We start from the raw sequence: 7,261 nt of genomic DNA on the forward strand, positions 1-7,261 counted from the left end.
GCGCGCCTCCTGCGGGAAGGGCGTTTTTATGGACCGGCTTCGAAGCAGCTGACAGGTGAGTGTATTGCCCAGCCATACTTGCCAACCCTCCCGGATTTTCCGGGAGACTCCCGAAATTCAGCGCCTCTCCCGAAAACCTCCCGGGACAAATTTTCTCCCGAAATTCAGGTGGAGCTGGAGGCCACGCCCCCTCCAGCTCCATGCGGACCTGAGTGAGGACAGCCTGTATTCACGTCCGCTCTCCCACGATATAAACAGCGTGCCTGCCCAAGCACGTTATAACTGTAGAATGATCGAGGGCGAGTTCTTGGTTTCTTATGTGGGTTTATTGTTAGGCAGTTTCATTAACGTCCTCCCAGCGCGGCAACAACACACAACAACAGCAGTCACATTTTTGTCTACCGTAAAGCAGATCGTCTGCCGTAAACAGCAATGTTGTGACACTCTTAAACAGGACAATACTGCCAGCTACTGTACATGCATATGTGACAATAACATCTACAGCTTTTAGAGAGTGCACAACTGCGCACACAACAAGGAGACGAAGCAGAATGCATCATCAGAGAGGGTGTTCAGCATGGTTAGAAAAATAGTGACAGAGAATAGAACAAGGATGGACAATTCAACCCTTAACTCAACAATGAGTAGATGAGTGTTATGTGTAAATAAATGAACACTGAAATTCAAGTATTTCTCTTATTTATATATATATATATATAATAAAATTAATATATATATATAGCTAGAATTCACTGAAAGTCAAGTATTTCTTATATATTGTTGTTGTTAAGATTGATCTGCGCTCTTACTCTGTGTGGCTTTATTGTGTAGGTTGGATGTTGTAGCGCATGTTCCCCTCTTGGGGCGCTCTGCTGTGTTGTGTGTTTTAATAAGAAGAAGAAATAAAGTCTCCTCGTGTGAGAGGACGTTGATCATCAGACTCGATGAAAGTGTCATTCATGTACACGCAGAAAAGAACTCCACGAAGCTCAAACTGTCAGGACTTGGACTGTGGAGTTTTTGTTTTCCCAAGATGCAAAAGGATTTGGATCGGACATGGCTTGAAGGTAAATACATATTTAATAATATAACTATAAAGAAAGGATCAAACAAAAAGCGCGCACAGGGGCGGAGGTACAAAACTTGACTAATGAAAACAAAAGACTTGCACGGGGGCAAAAAACTATGAACAATAAAAAACACTAACTGTGGCAATAATAAACAAACTTACTTGGCATGGACATGAAGTGCGCAGACGTGGACAGAGTGTGACAGGGGGCATAAATGCGAGGATAGCAGGGTGAGAAAGGCTATGACTCCAGGACGAACAACAGAAAATCAAAAGCTTAAATAACACAGACATGATTAGCAACAGGTGCGTGACTCAAAACAGGTGCGTGACATGACAGGTGAAACTAATGGGTAACTATGGTGACAAGACAATGGAGTGAAAAGACAGAAACTAAACAAAACATGACTTAAAACAAAACATGATTACACAAACATGACAGAGCCCCTCCCTTAAGGATAGATACCAGATGTCCATAAAAATTAACAAGAGTCATGGGAGGGCGGGAGGGGGACATGGCGGTGGGTCACCAGACCACGTGTCCCCGTATCCACCGGGGCAGAGTTAGGTGGCGGCGGCGAGTGGAACGCCGCTGCAGCAGGCGAGGCGGGCGCCCAGGGAATGGCCACATTCGTGGCCGACTGGGAGGTGGGCGCACTTGGCGTGGCGGGCGACCAGGTAGCGGCCATATCCGTGGCCGACGAGGAGGCAGGCGCGTCGTCATCGTGGCAGGCGTGGCTTGGCGTGGTGAGTCAGGCGGCGAAGCTCGGCGTGGCGCGTCAGGCGGCGAAGCTCGGCGTGGCGCGTCAGGCGGCGAAGCTCGGCGTGGGTCTTGGTGTAGGTCTTGGTCTTGGCGTGGGTCTTGGTCTTGGCATGGCGGGTCTTGGTCTTGGCATGGCGGGTCTTGGTCTTGGCATGGCGGGTCTTGGTCTTGGCATGGCGGGTCTTGGTCTTGGCATGGCGGGTCTTGGTCTTGGTCTTGGCATGGCGGGTCTTGGTCTTGGCATGGCGGGTCTTGGTCTTGGTCTTGGCATGGCGGGTCTTGGTCTTGGCATGGCGGGTCTTGGTCTTGGCATGGCGTGTCTTGGTCTTGGTCTTGGCTTAGCGGGTCTTGGTCTTGGTTTGGCGGGTCTTGGTCTTGGTCTTGGCTTGGCGTGTCTTGGCATGGCGTGTCTTGGTCTTGGCATGGCGTGTCTTGGTCTTGGCATGGCGTGTCTTGGTCTTGGCATGGCGTGTCTTGGTCTTGGCATGGCGTGTCTTGGTCTTGGCATGGCGTGTCTTGGTCTTGGCGTGGAGGGTCTTGGTCTTGGCGTGGAGGGTCTTGGTCTTGGACTTGTTGAGCTGGTACCGGAGCTTGGCGTCGTGGAGCTGGTACCGCAACTTGGTGTCGTTGAGCTGGTACCGGAGCTTGGCGTCGTGGAGCTGGTACCGGAGCTTGGCGTCGTGGAGCTGGTACCGGAGCTTGGCGTCGTGGAGCTGGTACCGGAGCTTGGCGTCGTGGAGCTGGTACCGGAGCTTGGCGTCGTGGAGCTGGTACCGGAACTTGGCGTCGTGGAGCTGGTACCGGAGCTTGGCGTCGTGGAGCTACTGGTACAGGTGGAGGTGGTCTAGCTGGGGGTTGCGGCTTGGCATGGTGAAAGACCGGTGGTGGTGGCCGTGCTGGAGGCTGTGGCTTGGCGGGTCGGTAGACTGGTGAGGGCGGTCGTGCTGGAGGCTGTGGCTTGACAGGTCGGAAGACTGGTGAGGGCGGTCGTGCTGGAGGCTGTGGCTTGACAGGTCGGAAGACTGGTGGTGGCGGCCGTGAGGGAGGCTGTGGCTTGACATGGTGATGCAGAGCCACCACACCTACACAGCTCCCGACCCCAGCCCCCCCCTCAAGGGGCGGATACCAGACGCGCTCCCTGCGGTCTGGAACTCTCTGTAGGGGTGGGCGGGGGAGGGCAGAAATTTCCCCTTTATTTTGGCCACAATATTTTTCTTTATCCCCCACCTGGGGTTGTGTGGGCGGACAAAAAGAAAAAAATTGTGATGGGGGCGGGACTTGAGTCCTGGGGGGCGGGGCATGAGTCTTGGGGGGCGGGGCATGAAATTGGGATGGCTGTGACTGACTAGACCTGATGTTCAAAATCATATTTTGGTAGTGTTGAATCATGGTCATGGGATTGGAGTCTTTTGCTGGAGGTGAGTGATCAAAAGAAAAAGAGTTGAAAAAAAAATCCTGGTCTGTGACGTCATTTTGGAGCTGCGGAGCTGGCAGCAGCCTGCTTCCGCCCGGAGTGGGAGGAGCCTGCGGGAGCGCTGCGTGCGGTCTGCTCGCCTTCCCTGACGTCCTCGGTCTGGAGCGGCGCTTCCGGGATTGCGGCGACGCAGCCTCGTCCTCGGACCAAATGGAACTAATGGGAATAAGCTTCCCATTTGGCCCCCACGTCAGGTCTCGCTCCGCCATGGCTCCTAACGACTCCCAACTTCCTTGTTCGACCAAATTATTTGCGGGAAAGCGATTAGCTGGAGTCATAATGTCAGGACTTGGACTGTGGAGTTTTTGTTTTCCCAAGATGCAAAAGGATTTGGATCGGACATGGCTTGAAGGTAAATACATATTTAATAATATAACTATAAAGAAAGGATCAAACAAAAAGCGCGCACAGGGGCGGAGGTACAAAACTTGACTAATGAAAACAAAAGACTTGCACGGGGGCAAAAAACTATGAACAATAAAAAACACTAACTGTGGCAATAATAAACAAACTTACTTGGCATGGACATGAAGTGCGCAGACGTGGACAGAGTGTGACAGGGGGCATAAATGCGAGGATAGCAGGGTGAGAAAGGCTATGACTCCAGGACGAACAACAGAAAATCAAAAGCTTAAATAACACAGACATGATTAGCAACAGGTGCGTGACTCAAAACAGGTGCGTGACATGACAGGTGAAACTAATGGGTAACTATGGTGACAAGACAATGGAGTGAAAAGACAGAAACTAAACAAAACATGACTTAAAACAAAACATGATTACACAAACATGACACAAACACCTTAATAGGTTATGGTGCCCAGGAACCCCAGAGATTCCAGCCAACTCAAGCAAACAAGGCCAGGTAGCATTGAGTCGACGCACGGACAGAGAAGTCAAGAAAGTTTGCAGGTGTGGACTTGAGCTAACAGAGGAGAACTGCTTGACCAAGGATAAAGGTATTGCAAACGTGAAGTATTACACGGAGCATAAAAGTGACTTTAGCCAATAAAGTAGCGTGTACCCTCGAAGAAGAAGTAACCGCGGTAAAATTTGAGCTAATTAGCATAGCATAGTGCTAAAGTGCGGAGCTTAAACAAATATGGCGGCTCGTACTACTGGAGCAGTATCCCCGCAACTGTACTTTGATGGATCCAAAAGCAAGTATGACCTTTGGGAAGCAAGATTTTTGGGACACTTACATATTTTAAAGTTGAAAGACACTGTTCTAAATGAACCAGTAGGAGAAGAGCAAGCAGCAGCGGACAGAATAAAGAATCCAGACTGCTATGCAGAGCTCATCAGGTTGATCGATGATAAAAGCTTGTCTTTAATAAGACATGATGCTGCATACGATGGCAGGAAAGCACTGAAAATACTGAGGGACCATTACTCAGGAAAAAGCAAGCCACGAATAATCAACCTGTACACGTCCTTGACAAAACTACGGAAAGCAGACAGAGAGTCAACTACGGACTACATCATCAGAGCAGAAAACCTGATTACAGCACTTCGTGATGCCGGTGAGACTCTCAGTGATAGTCTGATCATAGCCATGATTCTTGGAGGCCTACCTGACTCTTACAAGCCATTAGCTGTACATGTAACGCAAAATGAAGACAATGTGACATTTACAGATTTCAAAAGAAGATTACGTATTTACGAAGAGTCAGAGAAAATTAGTACTGCTGAGCCAACAGACAATGTGATGAAAACGTTCACAAAACAGGATAGAAATATCCAGAAGAAGTACACCAGCAGCACTCAAAGTAGAAGTGAAGATGGAGATCTGACATGTTTCAAATGTGGATTAAAAGGACACAGAGCAAGAATGTGTATCCGAAAAGTGTGGTGCAACTTTTGTAAGAGCAACACACACCAAGAAACCATATGCAAAAAGAAAGATAAACGAGACAATGTCAGAAAGGTTACGGATGAACAATCCAATGATTACCTCTTCAAAGCGGCACAAGAAGAAAGTGAGTCAGCACCCAAAATAAAGATGAAAGGCATTATGGTGGATGCAGGAGCGACATCCCACATTGTAAATGATGTAAATAACTTTACAAGCTTTGACAACACTTTTCAACCAGAGACTCATTCAGTGGAACTAGCTGATGGGACAAGATGCAGTGGAATGGCCCAAGGAAGAGGAACAGCAACGATACATCTAGTGGACAGCGATGGACGACAGCACAGGGCACAACTACGAAATGCTCTGTACATGCCCTCATATCCCCACAACATCTTTTCAGTGGCGAGAGCAGCCGACGGAGGAGCAACCATAACTTTCAAGAATGGAGAGAGCCACATGATCACTAAAGATGGTTACAGATTTAACATAAACGAAAATGAGAAGCTATATTATCTACCAACTGTTGATGCAAATGAAGATCAGTGTAAAGTTTGTCATGACGTACAAACATGGCACGAGATTCTAGGGCACTGCAACTATGATGATGTAATCAAACTCCAAACTGTGGTCAAAGGTATGGTAATTAAGGGAAATGTTGTTAAGCCAGATCAGATGTGTGAAATATGTACAAAAGGCAAGTTTACCCAAACAAGAAATAGGGAGCTAGATGCTAAAGCAAATAAACCCCTGGAATTAATCCATACAGACCTAGCAGGGCCAATGAAAACTGAAAGCATAGAAGGACACAAATACGCACAATGTTTCACAGATGACTATTCAGGTGCTGTATTAGTATATTTCCTTAAGTCAAAAAGTGATGCAGTAGCTGCAACAGAAAAGTTCTTAGCAGATGTAGCACCCTATGGAGATGTGAAGTGTATACGTTCAGACAACGGCACTGAGTTTACAAACAGAGAGTTCCAAATGTTACTAACAAAGAACAAAATAAGACATGAGACGTCAGCGCCTTATTCGCCACACCAAAATGGCACAGCAGAGAGAGAATGGCGAACACTGTTTGACATGGCTAGATGCTTACTGATAGAAAGCAAACTACCAAACTATTTGTGGAACTATGCCATTCAAACAGCAGCTCATGTTAGAAACAGGTGTTACAATAGACGGATAAAGAAAACAGCATATGAGTTACTTACAGGAAAAGTACCAAATGTGTCACAAATGCAAAAGTTTGGGTCTACATGTTTTAGTTACAAACAAGAAAAAGGAAAACTAGACTCCAAAAGTGAGCAGGGCATTTTCATAGGATATGATAAAAACAGCCCAGCCTTCCTTGTATATTATCCAGAAATGGAAAAGGTCCAAAAGATCAGATTGGTGAGATTCGCAACCAAAACAAGTGTAGAGAGAGAGACACAAACTTTGGAGCCATACGCAAGACATGACATTGGAAACAGAGACAATGCAGTCTGTGACAGTGACCAGAAGGATGAGGACAGAGTTCAACCTGAAAACAAAACTGAGGATTTAAATGAGCAGGAAGATGTGGAACAGTCAGCGGCAAATGCCGAAACAGAAATCAGAAAGAATCCATTCAGGATAAAACAAAAGCCAGCTTATTTACAAGATTTTGAGACTGATGATTCATTGGACAGATTACAAACATGTGTTGATTTCTGTTATCGAGCAGTTTGTGACATTCCAGAAACTTATCAGGAAGCCGTGTTATCATCCAAGTCAATGCACTGGAAAAACGCCATGGATGAGGAGATGAACTCACTAGTGGAAAATGACACATTCCAGTTGACTGACTTACCACCAGGTAAGCGAGCTTTAAAAGCAAAGTGGGTTTATGCACTCAAAACAGACACAGATAGATCTAATAAATATAAGGCGAGATTTGTTGCCAAAGGATACGACCAGAAAGTAGGAACTGATTACGAAGAGACGTTTTCACCGACAGCTGACATGTTAAGTGTAAGAATTCTCATGCAGAAGGCGGCACAGGAGGACCTAATCTTACATCAGATGGACGTGAAGACCGCGTATCTGCACGCACCCATAGACTGTGAAATCTATTTA

The sequence above is a fragment of the Nerophis lumbriciformis genome, linkage group LG06, assembly GCF_033978685.3.
Source record: "Nerophis lumbriciformis linkage group LG06, RoL_Nlum_v2.1, whole genome shotgun sequence".
NCBI classification, from domain to species: Eukaryota; Metazoa; Chordata; class Actinopteri; order Syngnathiformes; family Syngnathidae; genus Nerophis; species Nerophis lumbriciformis.